This window comes from Orbicella franksi, chromosome 4, assembly GCF_964199315.1.
Source record: "Orbicella franksi chromosome 4, jaOrbFran1.1, whole genome shotgun sequence".
Lineage (NCBI taxonomy): Eukaryota > Metazoa > Cnidaria > Anthozoa > Scleractinia > Merulinidae > Orbicella > Orbicella franksi.
Window position 1 is genome coordinate 22,877,065 of NC_138148.1, and position 14,995 is coordinate 22,892,059.

The window sequence follows — 14,995 nt, forward strand, 5'->3', positions numbered from 1 at the left end:
GGAAAAAATCAAAGCTCATAAACAGAAATACCATTTCTCAACAAGCTCGATCTACAACAATAACAGCTTAATGCTACCATAACTAAGACATAAACAACTTGTGTCAATTTTATTTGGACGTGATTTCTATGTTAAATAATTTACTCAAAATGCCTAACAATATGAGATGTAACGGAAAAATGAGTGTAAAATTCGACTCAACCTATAACAATTGTTCGTGAATATTTAACAGCACTCAGAAACGAATTGTACATAATATTGGATCTAAATATAATTTTCATGATAATTTTACTTCGCAGATGAAATCACCGAAAACTCGCTAACAACAACCGAACAACCACAACGGAATGTCATAACAGTTCATTACAATTTTAACCAGAACAGAAGAACCTTATCTTTTCTTTCTTTTTTTTCTTTATTGAATTTGTTGCATGTACGATAAAAAAGAAAATGAAGAGAAAAATAGCATCAGCAACTGGAGCAGAAAACAGGACGATGTCCCAATTGATATTCAACTCCAATAAATATTAACAAAATAGTAATAATAATTATAATCCTAGAGGTAGTAGTAAGAGTGCTGTATTTACCCGTGGATAGGCCGCATCCGTGTATAGGCTGCATGCCAAACTTTCAATTGGTCTTCATGGAAAAAATAATGAGGTCGAGGAACCAGTTAAGCAAAGCAGTCTTAAATCAACAGCAGCTGATGTGTATCAAGTCAAGTTTATTTTTAACCATATACACAAATGTGAAAATGTTCAAACAGTAAACCGAAACTTTTTTGTGACATTTTATATACAGAGTAAATCAAAGGCAAGTTTGTGTGTCTTATGTACAAACACGAGTGAAATGAATTGTAATGGTGCAGTATATCAAAATTAAAATCCAATAAAATCACTTTCATCAACGTCATTTTCACCAAAAATGTCATGGTATTCTTGTTCGTTAACATCTAAGACTGAAACTTCATCTTCACCAGCATAGAACAGTTCGCCTTCATCGTCTACAATTGACTCCACTCTGTCATCATCAGCAAAGGGATCAGACTCGTCCATTTCTTGCCAAAGAATATCATCTTCTGTACCATCAAGTGCATTTGTGATGCAGCATTTGAGATATGAACGTCTGATGGTGTCAGGGGAAATGGAATTCCAGCTGTCTAAAATCCACTGACAAATCTGGCTCAGGTCAGGTTTAAAAATGTGGCTTGCTGGTGTGAATGTGTGGTTTCCATCAAGCATCCACTTGTTCCAATATTGTCTTAAATTGTCTTTGAAGGGCTTGTTCACACCTATGTCTAATGGTTGTAAAAGACTTGTCATCCCGCCTGGTATTATGGCCACATCTGTGTGTGAATTTTTCAAAACCCGTTTAACATTGTCACACAAGTGAGCTCTAAAGGAGTCCCACACAAGGAGATTTCTTTTTTGTAGAAGTCTGCCAACTTTGGACCAGACTGTGTTTAACCACTCTTTCACTAGTGATTCGTCCATCCACCCTTTAGCTTGAGCGCGAATATGTATGCCTCGTGTAAGCACTAAATCTTTTGGTAGAGTTTTCCACTTAAACACCACATAGGGGGGAAGTTTTGTTCCATTTCCTAGGCAGGGTAGCATCACTGTGAAGCGATCTTTTTCATGACCAGTTGTCATGATCGACACTGTTTTTTCCCTTTTTGAGTCCACTGTAGAATTTGCAGGTATGTCAAAAGTAAGCGGGGTTTGGTCTGCGTTTCCAATCAGTGAGAGCTTGAATTTGTACTTCTTTCCCTCAGCAATAATAAAGGCTTGAAATTTCTGAAGTTTCTCCTCAAAGTTCTCAGGCAGTTTTGGTGAAATTGTCGTTCTCTGGTGAATTGACAAGTCATGTCGATCCACGAAGCAATGACACCAATATTCCAAAAGTTTAAACTCACTCTCAGCAATGTTTCTGGCTTTTGCCATTGATTTTGCTTTTAGACGGATAACTGTGGTGGAAATTCCAATACCGGGCTTTCTCTTCTCGTCAATCCATTCCTTCAGTTCTTTCTCCAATTCAGGAAATTTTGCTGGGCAATAGCGTACTGCCCTCTGGCCACGACAATGACCTTTCAGTGTTTCTTGTTGTAATTGCCACCTTCTAGCATTCTTCTCATCAACTTGGAACTGGTGTGCTGCTGTTTGATTTCCTTTCTCTATGGCACAAGTAACAACGATAAGTTTGAAGCGTGCTGTATACAATATCCTGGAAGAACCTTTTGGTTTCAGGATTTGCTAGAAATGACTTCACATTTTACTTTCACACAACGTAAACACGGCCTTTGAAGTTTGATGCAATCGGACTTGATTGGATGAGAAATTGTGCATTACTATGGTTACATAAATCGGCAAGCATGTGCGTGTCATCTGTCACATCGCATTACATGAGTTGAATGTGAAAGATCGAGATCGTCCTAAATTAGAAGCCACAGTTCGCAAATTAAAGAGGAGAAATGAGTGGAGCTACATGCACTTATGAAATGGATAGTGAAATCAGAGGATACCAAGTTTATGGAAGCAGTTGGAAACCCTAAATTGGTGATTTGTTATTGACTGATCGAGAAGTGTCAAACGAAGACGACAAGTTTGCAGTGGCTGTTTATCAAGAGCTCAGCATCGACGAGAAGAAAATTGTTGGACATTTGCCAGTGGAATTCAGCAGAATTGCAGCCTATTTTATTGAGAACAGCGGTGAAATTTCCTGCAAAGTAACTGGGAAAAGGAAGCACTCTAAAGGCCCACAAGGAGGAGTGGCTATTCCATGCAAGCTGTGTTTGACCACTCTAAACAAAAGACATGTTAAAAAACTTGATGCGCTCATTGCTGCAGAGACAATCAAGATCCTTCACAGATATGGACTTAATGTTTAGCTGTATGTGTTGTAACTAAGGAACAATTTGAAGTGAACATTAAAACACCAATTTAGTGTACCACATTAAGATCTTGTGCATATTAATGAAGTGTCAAAATGCTTGTACCTGTGTATAAGCCGCAACCCTAATTTTGGTCCCATTTTTCTGTTAAAAAAGTGCGACCTATCTGTGGGTAAATATGGTAGTAATAATTATCATATAATGTTGTTTACAATCAAGTTCATTTAAAATGACTTCATTAACTTACACCCTCACTACTTGGGAGATTATACAGGGCTTCTGATATTTTGTGCAGTCACAGAGCCGCAAATTTCAAGTAAATCCGTGAAATCCTGCGAAATTCACTAAAACACGCAAATACTGCGAAATTCACTGGAAATCGTACCAAATACATGTCAGTGCAACAGATTTGAAACTTATCTTGGCTGTTGGGGCTGTTTAGTTGCTGTAAACTTGCAAATTTATCATGAAACTTCGTCACTGCAACGACTAAACAACATCCAAAAATTACCAGGCGTTCTTAGATTAATGTTGCGAAAACTGGGCACTTACTGTGGCCACGATGTACCTTGTCGTCAATTAAATGCAAACACGTACTATAGTCCAAAAGAGTTGCTCAAATTTTCCTGCAAAATCGCCGGTTTTACAAAAGCCACACTTATAAGTAGTATGTGTTTCTGTTGCTATTGTTATTGCATAGGCTAACACTCATCAGTTTCCAAAAAAAAAGGCAAAATTGCCGTCTTTTTTGGTTACAAACGCTCATCAAATCAGTGCAAAACCAATCACTTTCCAGCAAAATTTTCCTAGAAAACTCCCACAAAATTGGCCATTTTTTTCTGATTGTTTTTGAGTGAAATTTTCCTGGAAAATTCCTGCAAATTTCCCGTGAAATTGGCCATTTTTTCCGCGAATTTGTCTCTGGAAATCCCATGAAATGTGACTTTTTTTCTCTGACCTATCGGAAGCCCACATTATAAGAAAGGGTTTTATCATCATAAAAATCTAAAAGCCTCCTTTTAAAAGTATGAAATGAGTCCACGCTTTTTATATCTGTTGTTTGTTTGTTCCAAGAATGGATAGACCTATAATAAAAAGAATGTTTTCAGTGATAATTATTTTGTTTTGCGTGTGGTATTTGGTAATTTAATTGCCTGGAATTATGCGTTTTCTGCTGAACTACAGTTTGACAAAAGAGTCTTGGTGACCCAGATCAGCATGGCCTGCTCCAGCATCGTAGATAATTACCAAGTCTTTCATTTCCCTTCTATGTTCTAGTTGCCACGGATAAATCCAGTTGTTTGGCCCTTTACTCCTCCTGGAGCATAGGCCACCAATAACAACTCTCCAGTCTCCTCTGTCCTGAGCTATCCTTTCAAGTTGTTTCCATGTGTGTCGAGTCCTTTTAATGTCCTTTTCAAGCTCCTGCCGCCAGGTGTTCTGTGGTCTCCCTCTCTTTCTTTGACCTTGGGGGTTCCAGTTCAGGGTTTGACGGCCAATGCTACTAGGTGGTTTGCGTAGCGTATGGCCAAGCCAGCCCCATCTCCTTCATCGGATGTCCTCTTCCACTGGAGTTTGCTGCATCCTTGCCCATAGGTTCTCATTGCTGATAGTCTCTGGCCAATGGATTCTTAGGATTCTACGTAAGCACTGATTAATAAAGGTCTGGATCTTCTTCATCGATGCCTTGGTTTTCTGCCATGTTTCTGCTCCATACAACAATACCCACTTAACGTTTGAGTTAAACAAACAAACCTTGGTGGATGTACCAATTTCTCTGGAGCTCCAGATCTTTTTTAGCATGTTAAATGCTGATCGTGCCTTGCTGATCCTAGTTTTCATATCTGTGTCTGTTCCCCCACTTTTGTCCATTACACTGCCTAAATAGGTAAAAGACTCAACTTTCTCCAGTTCCTCCCCTTCAATTTTGACTGGCTTATCAGTGCTTGCACTGATCCTCATGATCTTTGTCTTCTGTTTATTGAGCGTCAGTCCTACTTGCATTGAGGTGCGATGCAGGTCTGATGATTTTTCCTGCATCTGCTGATGATTGTGTGACAGAAGCGCTAGATCGTCTGCAAAGTCCAGGTCGTCCAACTGCAACCACAAGGTCCACTGGATCCCGTTTCTTTTCTGGTTTGTGACAGCTCTCATGATCCAATCTATAGCCAAGATAAACAGAAAGGGTGACAGCAGGCATCCCTACCTCACCCCGGTCTTAACCTCAAACTTCTCTGTCAGTTGCTCCTCGTGAACCAGTCTGCAAGACAAACCCTCTTAAGAGTTCCGAATCAGATTGACGAACTTCAAGGGTACAGCATAATGTCGGAGCAGCTTCCATAATGTCTCCCTGTCTAGGCTATCGAAAGCCTTCTCGTAGTCGACAAAATTTACATAAAGGAGGGAGTTCCATTCAATTGATTGTTCCACTATAATTCGCAGTGTTGTGATCTGGTCGGTACATGACCTGCCTGGCCTGAAGCCGGCTTGCTGATCCCGGAGGCTGAGATCTACTGGCCCTTTCAACCTTTCCAAGATGACTCTGTTCAGTACTTTCCCTGGCACAGACAGGAGTGTGATCCCTCTTGGGGATCTTGATCAGGAGTCCTTCCTTCCGTTCTGAAGGGATCTCTTCTTCTTCCCAGATTTTCTCAAACAATAAAATAAATCCATGTCCATGCAAAGTCCAAGCAGGTCAGGTCCATTCTAGCATCTAATCAAACTCATATTTTTGACAATTGTTGCAAAAAGCGTTATCGTCAGAGTAAACTTGCAGCATACCATTTGAGCCCCCAAAAACCCCTTGTGAAAAGCATAGGAATCTTTTGCCACAGTTTGGACAGATCTCCTTGGCGACTTTACCTTTGCCATACCTTTCTTTTAATTCAGAAACAACGTTCTTTGGATTGGCAGCATCACTAGCTGGCTCAAGGCTGTGAAATGGACTTCTGCTTCGTGGCCAAGCAAAGCTGAACTCTCTGAAGTCGCCAGCTTCCTCCTCGCGAGCAATAGGGTTAATAATTTTCAATCCTGCCTCTCCCAGGCTAGATACCAATGCCACTGGAATATTTAGCATATTAGTTAGTCCCCATAGTGCAATCCAATTGCCCCATTTGCCATCCATTGACATCCGTCTAAGGTAACTATCCCAGCCTCCATGATTAACAAATTCATGGTAGTGAATACCATCAGGGGTGGTGGGGTTACTTCCGAGATAGCTGACAAGGCCAGCACGGAGCTGTGATGCCGTTTGGGGAGCCTGTCCGACTTGCCCAAGCTGGTCACTGATTGTGTGGGACAATCAATTGCCCTCTTTACATGTGGGGGGCTGGCGATAAGGTCATTTATCTGAAAAACTCTTTAACATGGGAATTCAGTATGACAGTGAAGAATGATCATCGCAGTAAATTTTCCGATATGAGCAATTGGAAAGAAGAAGCCTGAAAAAATCAGGGCTTCAACAGGATTCGAACTTGTGACCTCCGCGATACCGGTGCAATGCTCTACCAACTGAGCTATGAAGCCACACATTGGGAGCAAGGTCAATTAATTGAAATCATATCTTCCGGTGAGGAGTGAAATGATGTGAAGTGGACACTTCACATCATTTCACTCTTCATGGGAAGATATGAACTCAATTCTCAATTATCGCGGAGGTCACGGGTTCAAATCCCATTGAAGCCCTGATTTTTTCACGCCTCTTCTTTCCAATTGCTTATATTGGAAAATTTACTGCGATGATCATTCTTCACTTTCATCTACAACCGCAGTTCAAATATGAATTATTTCATAAATACTTCACATCATGGGAATTCAGTATATCTATATACAATATGGTCAGTTATGACTTGTTACTGTTTATGTTAAAAATTGAATCCTCGACCCAAGGAACAAACTCCATGCCATCCCTCGTTTTTCGGCGGGATCATTTGTGTTTCGGGATCATTTGCAGTCCAATTTGGGGATCATTTCTGGTCTGGGGATCATTTGTAGTTGAGGATCATTTGTGGTGCTGTACAGATCTGTTTAACAAATCTTTGTCTTCTGGTATAGTTCCTAATGAATGGGAATGTGCTAGAGTCACTCTGTTCTTTTAACAGGGTGAGCCAACTGACTTACTGTAAATCTTTGAATTAAGAGTCACTGACTGAGAATATCGAGAATGGCTGGCCAGGTTAGAAAAATCGTAAATACTGAAACTTTGCCTAAAGAACGCCCTTAGGGAGCCACTTTCGAAAATATTATTCCGATTTTCTTAGAATTTAAAGACTTTGAGAAATTTGCAAAAAACAAAAAAATAGCTTTTTGCCTCATTAAATATGCAAAAAATATCTGGAAAATTGACAAAGTTCTCGGTATTCACATTGAAACAATTTACAAAACTAGAACTCGGGGTAAACTTAGCATAAGAGCTTTACTTTTCTTCTATCTAACAATAGGAAGTATTAAATTTTTTTAAGCATTTTGATAAAACAAGTACTGTGCAAAAGAGTGTCGTTTCTGCTGTAATAATATGGAAAAAAAATTCTGGGCAATCGAGGTTCACACAGGTAAAATGCAAAAGTTCGCAACAGTCTCTTCTCAAATTTGCATAATCCAGTATGTTCAAAGAACTCTATTGTTGAGCACTATAGTCTGTTTTTGTTCCATTTGTGGGCCATACTTTGTGGGAAATATACAAAACGAGAGTTGATCCATGTCGTTATTACAACATTGTTTCATTATTTCAAGCAAGGTACATAAAACTACAGAAAAAGCCCAAAATATAAGTTCAAAGTCATATAGACTAAACACGCTACATGTATTACGTGACTGGCGTCACGTAAGATATATTTTCAGTTAGCTCCAATTAAAATTCCTCGATTATTGAGGTTTAGACACTTGCTTATAATAGAGACATATATTAGGGTTTGTCTTTCCATTTACATACATTTGACCAGCCTGCAAATATTCGAAAGGAGGCTGGTCTTTTAAAGTAAATTTTAACATGTGTCTCGATTTTGATCTTGATGGAAAACGAATTAACTAAATGCACGAAATGAAACGAAGAGGTTTCATTGAAGTGATCCAGCCAGACCAAGGAAGCAAGTTTTCTTGAAAAATGGAGTAAGGCTGTTTGAAATCGATCCGGCGATCTGACCTCGGTTGGAATTCGGCCTAGCCCAAATGTCGCGTTTCTGCCGTTCCGACCTCAAATAAATTTGTCCCGGCAGTGGCAATAACATGAGAACAGCGGTGATTCCAAACGTCAAGTTCAATCAACCAGAAGATCGGAAGACGCTTGCTTTGCTGAAGGCCATTTTACATGCTACAAATATTAACAACGGCAGCTGATGCAGCAGGCTAGGAATTCAGTTTGGCACGGTACCTAAGAGTACGCCGAAGCTAAGTCGCGCTACACGGCATGCAAACTTTGTTCATTCGGGGGGGGGGGTGGGGGAGACTCATATAAAAATAACGGGGTTGCTCGTCGTACATTTTAGGGGGTTAATCTTCAAAAGGTCCACCGCGAGAGCTTTTGCGGTACCATTTATGAGGATCGAGCCGAAAAATATGACAGGGGATAATGTGTTATGGAAACAGTTGTCAGTTTAACCACCGATTTTCCCTCTTTCTTTGTTATTTGGAAACTATTAAGGCTAAGTAATTGAAGAAACCAACAACGACAAAAAAACACTGTTAGAAACATAGCGAGTAGTCATTCTATGAAGAGACTTTTCAATTTTCGTCAATTATACAAAAAAGTTCCCCTAGCCTTAAAAAACGTTTGTGTTTGCTGGCGCACATTCTTACTTACCAGATTTTTTGTTCCAAATACTGATTGAAGAAGACCAAAAGTTAATCAGAGTATTTATTTCGACCCGAAACGCCTTTTAAGCCCGTAAAATTACACAATTTTTGCTGTTTCCAAAGGGGCTCGAATTCTTCAACAGTCGACGGAACCCCTCAAAATTTAATTAATATAAAGCTTTCAATATGCTTAGTTTATCCGGTGTTCTATTCTTGTAAATTGTTTCAATACCGAGAACTTTGACTCAAGCGCGGCAGTAGCACGACGTTTTAAATCATGCATGCACTCAGTTTGGCAGGCTGAAGTAAAGTCGGCGCGACTACTTATAGCACGGCAGGCCTAATGCCGTTCCGCTCGGCAGTAGCAAGACTTGGCTTCGAACGGCGTGCTCTTGCCATGCACGTTACTGAACCAGGGACGGCAGAGCCGGGGTGGGGGCTTAAGCCCCCTCCTTCTCTGCACTTCCTTCCCACACACGGGGGGGGGGGGCTTGTGTAAAAGCGCAGGTCAGTCAGTACTAAGGCCGTGATATATCATGGAGGGCTGAGAAAGATGTATCAAGCTCACAATACCTTCAAAATATATTGCTGTAAATGCACTAAAAGTACGTGTCATTTTATAGTTCATCCACTCGGTTGATTTTCTTAAGAACTACACCATGGAGAATGTCAAAAATACCATTTCCGAACCCCTAGATTTAAAATGTTTTTTTGGGGGAGGATGCCCCTAGATCCATATACAAACTTGCGCCGGCACCGCTGGTTTTCAATAATGTAATAACGACATGGATCAACTCTCTTTTTGTATATTTCCCACAAAGCAAGGCCCACAAATGGAACAAAAACAGACTATAGTGCTCAACAATAGAGTTCTTTGAACATACCGGATTATGCAAATTTGAGAAGAGACTGTCACGAACTTTTGTATTTCACCTGTGTGAACCTCGATTGCCCACAAATTTTTTCCGTATCATTATAGTAGAAACGACACTCTTTTGCACAGTACTTGTTTTAGCTCCATATCGCACATACCAAGATGCGTTTTAAAACCCTAAAACTACACAATTTTTGTCGTTTTTATAGGGGCTTTAGAAGGCAATTCTTCAACTATCGACAGAATCCTTCAAAATGCTTAAAAAATTTAAAATTTCCTATTTTTAGATAGAAGAAAAGTAAAGCTCTTATGCTAAGTTTACCCCGAGTTCTAGTTTTAGAAAATCGGAATAATATTTTCGAAAGTGGCTCCCTAAAGACGTTCTTTAGGCAAAGTTTCAGGATTTACGATTTTTCTAACCTGGCCAGCCATTCTCGATATTTCCAGTCAGTGACTCTTAACACCCGGGGTGCTTGTTTCAAATTTAGAAGAAGACGCAGGGCGCCTATTCGAGTTTGGCGCTTATTTAATTTTTCCCAAAGCATGGTCACATATTTCAAATGACGCAGCAGCCGATAAATAGGTTGTTCTCCACAAAAGCCCGGACTAGACTAGCTACATGGAATGTACACACTCAGTACCAAACCGAAAAATGTGCACAAGTAGCAAGGGAAAAGGAAAGATACAATATCAAGGTGCTCGGATTGAGCGAGGTTAGATGGAATACCTTTGGTAGACTGATACTAAATATGGGACAGGTACTCCTATACTCGGGTAAAGAAAATGAGGACGATCCTCACGAAGCAGGACTGGGCTTCATGCTTTCCAAAAAAGTTTGCAAAAGTCTCATCGAATGGGAACCAGTGTCTGACAGGATAACTACAGGAAGGTTAGATTCTCATTTTCAAAAAACCACAATCATCCAATGTTATGCTCCAACGAATGATGCACCTGAGGAGGAGAAAATCGCATTCTATGATGCGTTACAAGCAACAATTGACAAAGTACCAAGGTGATAAGTCTATAGTGCTAGGAGACATAAATGCAAAAGTTGGCGAGGATAAAAGTGGCAGGGAAGAAAATATGGGAAAACATGGTGTGGGATCAATGAACGAGAACGGGGAGCTCTTTGCAGACTTTAGTGTCCTCAACAATCTGGTGATTGGAGGCTCTATATTTACACACAAGAGGCACCATAAGTCGACATGGATCTCACCAGATGGTTGAACTGAAAATCAAATTGACCATTTCGCTATTTCATGTAGATGGAGGACATCAATGCAGGATGTATGAGTCAAAAGAGGGGTGGATGCAGCATCCGACCACCACCTGCTTGTTGCAGAAGTAAAAATTAAGCTGTTATCCCATAAGAGACCCCGTTCAGGACGCCATCAATATGATGTCAGCAAACTGAAGGACCCGCAATGCCTCAATGAATTCCACGTGGTGCTGCAAAATAGATTTGAGGCTATCTACGAAGTGGTGCAAGACCACCACCAAGAAGATGAGGAAGATCAACATCAAAACCCCCAGGCAGACCAACCAGAACAACAAACTAGCGAAGCAGCAAACAGGAAGTGGAAGGTGATTAAACAAGCATATGCTGAAACATGTGACAAAGTCTTGGGTAAAGCTAGTCATAAAAGAAAGAACTGGATTTCATCCGACACCTGGAATAAAATGGATGAGAGAGGGAAATTGAAGGAGAAACTCAACCAAGCTGTGACCAGGCAGCAAAAGAGACAAGCACTAAGAGAGTATTCTGAGAAAGACAGGGAAGTCAAAAGAAGTTGCAAGAACGACAAACGGACTTATGCCAACAACTTGACTAGAGATGCAGAGGAAGCAGCCCGCAAAGGAGACATTAAGATGCTTTATAACATCACACGCAGACTCATTGGTCAGAGAAGAACCATGGACTGCCCAATAAGAGACAACACCGGAAGTCTGCTCACCAAACTGAACAGTCAACTTGAAGAATGGCATAACCACTTTGCAACAGTGCTTAACAGGGATCCACCTGTAGATCCCCCTGAGCTACAAGTTAACCACCAATTACTGATCAACACCGACGACATCACGAAAGAAGAGATTAAACGGGCACTGACAAGACTAAAGAACGGAAAAGCTGTGGGATCAGATAACCTTCCACCAGAAGCCTTAAAGGCAGGCGGACAAACGTCCATTGATATACTATGATCCGTTCAATACTATCTGGACAACCGAAGAGATTCTGCAAGACTGGCTAGATGGACTACTAGTAAAACTGCCAAAAAAGGGAGACACTAGCTATTGCAAAAATTGGAGAGGAATCACTCTGCTGTCCATCCCCAGTAAAGTGCTTAGCAGTATTATGCTCGAAAGAATGAAGGTGCATGTAGATGGAAGACTGCGCGAAGAATAGGCAGGATTTAGAAATGGAAGGTCCTGCGCAGACCAAATTGCGACCGTTCGGATTATTATTGAACAGTCCATTGAGTTTCAAACATCTCTGTATCTGAACTTTGTAGACTTTGAAAAAGCTTTCAATAGCATCGACCACCAAGTGCTGTGGGCACTGCTTTGACACTATGGGCTACCAGAGAAATTCATCAGAATGATTCAACTTTTCTACAACAATTTCAGATGCCAAGTAATCCATGGGGGAACCCTTACAGAGCCATTTAGAGTGACAACAGGCTTACGACAGGGCTGCTTACTGTCCCCTCTGCTATTCTTAGTGGTTTTAGACTGGGGGACTTAAACAGCATTCAACAGACGAAGGGGAATTCGATGGGAGATGATCCAGAGACTAGAGGACCTAGACTTTGCTGATGACATCTGCATGTTATCGCATAGGCTTCAGGATGCCAACAATCAAATGGAACGACTGAACACCACGGCACAAAGAGTAGGCCTTAAGATCCATCCTGGTAAAACTAAAGTGATGCGGATCAATGCCATTCAACAAGGAGAGGTTCGTCGTGATCAGTCGTACATTGAAGAGGTTGAAGAGTTTACATACCTCGGTAGCGTGATGAATAAGACTGGAGGAACGGATGAAGACATAGCAGCAAGAAGAAAGAAAGCACAGCAAGCTTTTGCCATGCTTACACCAGTCTGGAGAAGCAAAGACCTGTGCACAGCTACCAAAATTAGAATTTTCAACACCAATGTTAAGGCAGTTTTACTGTACGGTTCAGAGACATGGAGAGTGACGACAGCTTCTACAAAGTAAGTACAAACATTCATCAACAAGTGTCTGAGGAGAATTCTGAGAGTATATTGGCCTGAGGTGATTTCCAACAAAGATTTATGGATAAGAACTGGACAAGAGCCTATTGTTACCGCCATAAAGAGAAGACGCTGGAAATGGATTGGTCATACACTAAGGAAGGGTGAGAGAAACAGCGTTCCATGCGATGGATTGGAATCCGCAAGGAACACAAAAATGTGGTGGGCCCAGAATTACATGGCGCAGAAGCATACAGAAGGACCTGAAGGAGATCAACATGACCTGGTGCGAAGCCAAAAGAGCTGCTCAGGACTGACAGAAATGGAAAGCAATTGTGGACGCCCTATGTCCCCCATGGAACAAAGAGGACTAGATGACGATGATGATGATGGTCACATATGATCGTTTTTTTGTAATATACGTATCTGTCAGTCCCTCAGAAGTCTCAGAAGGATCCTGCCTCTCTTAAAGAACTATGTAATATAACCCTTTTAGTCGGTCTAGGCCTGCTGCACAAGGTTCGTTGGGCTTTAAGCAATGAATTAGCAGATCTTCACTACCATCACTTGCTTTGAACATGACCAGAACTTCCATAAAACAGGGGAAGGGGAGGGGGTGTTCATTTGAGGGAGAAACTTAATTTAAATTTTGGCTGATAGCAGGGGCACTTATTCAAAGGAGCACTTATTTGCAGGGAGGCACTAATTCAAGGATTTACAGTAAATAACTACTGACCAATTTCAGTCATCTCCGTAGTTGCAAAAGTACGTGAAAGGATTGAATATGATCAATTATATGAATTTCAAGATATCACCTCCAGACATCACCTCTAAACATAAACTGTGATTGGCTTAAAATTCCTACGTCACAGAAATCGTTTCCTGGCTCAGGTTCGCAGACGTTATTTTCGGCCAAGACAAGTGACAGCTGGAAATATGTCTGCGTTCGCAGGCTACTCTGAATCAGTGTTACAGCCAGAAAATTTTACTTGAGGGCCAAAGTGGACCCTGAAGATCTTTTTTAGGGGCCAATTTTTTAGGAAAGGGGCCAATAAACTAAAAGCTACAGAAGGAAAAAATGTATCAGGGTACCAAGGAAAATAAAGCAGTTTATTAGGATCTATGATAAAATTCAATAGTAAGTGCTTTTTGAAGGGTTTCTACTCAATAAAGTTTCTTTTGAATCAGATACTAGTATGAAGGATCCATGCATTACAAGAGAACAATCCTTAGGCCTACATGACGTAGTCAATGATCAAGGGTTTGCAGTGCATAATAGGGTGATTTCAAACTTGGTCAGCCATTTGGAAGTTTTCCAATATGAGAGAATCAATACAGCAAAGCAAAAGGACGGATTGACTTCTTTTCTTACATTGAATGTTTTAGAAACAAAGATCTTTCAATATGATTTCTAGAAGGACATAACATGCGACAAAATAACCGTCATAGAGTCCTAAAGTGTGACGTCACAAAAGAATAAATTTGAGAAATTATGGGATTTGGCGGCATTTTTGAATAGAGCGTTCTTAAAAAAGGGTCCTTGCCAAAAATTACCTCTTAATTGTAATTCCCAGCCGAAATATAAAGGATGAAAATTTGGTACTGCCCCATATAAATCTCTCTAATTTTGAGTCAGTTCTAAACTGAAGGAACTGAAACAAATTTTGAAGGGTTTGTATGGGATGCTATCAAACTTCGATCCCTTATATCTCTATCGGGAATTGCAATTCAGAGCTAATTTTTGGGATGAGGGCATCTTTTAGGATCCTCTATAAGAATATGACATCATATTCCATAATTTCAAAAATTTTATTTTTGTGACGTCATTCACTTTAGGACTCTATTGATCATCAATACAGGGAAATGTAGTCACCATCATGCCGTATTATGGTGACTAAACCAGAATTTTTGGTCACCAAGGATGAAATGCTTGTTGCAGTGGCGACCGTATCGTCACAATTTCCAGCCCTGGGATGGCTTTTAAAATATTATGCCTGTGTCAAGCCTGCAGTCTTGTAAAAGGAAAGGGCCAAATTGGCCCTTTTTTCGTTTTTCTGGAGGCCATCTCTGATTGTAACGCGGATTCCCATAATGGCGCGCTCTGGCGGAAACACTACTGAATGCTACTAAAACTGAATTTACATTGATTGGCTCCAGACAAACACTAACTACTCTGCCTGAGACACTTGAGTTCTCTATTGATAATGTTCCAAAAAGTTTCCTCTGTG

General features: G+C 40.6%; 1 protein-coding gene across 4 annotated transcripts in view; it reads right to left on the minus strand.

Moving 5' to 3' along the window:
- The window catches only part of LOC145484986 (COP9 signalosome complex subunit 3-like), a 227,217-nt gene that overhangs the window by 16,559 nt on the left and 195,663 nt on the right, over positions 1-14,995 (minus strand). The gene's annotated exons all lie outside the window — the stretch shown is intronic.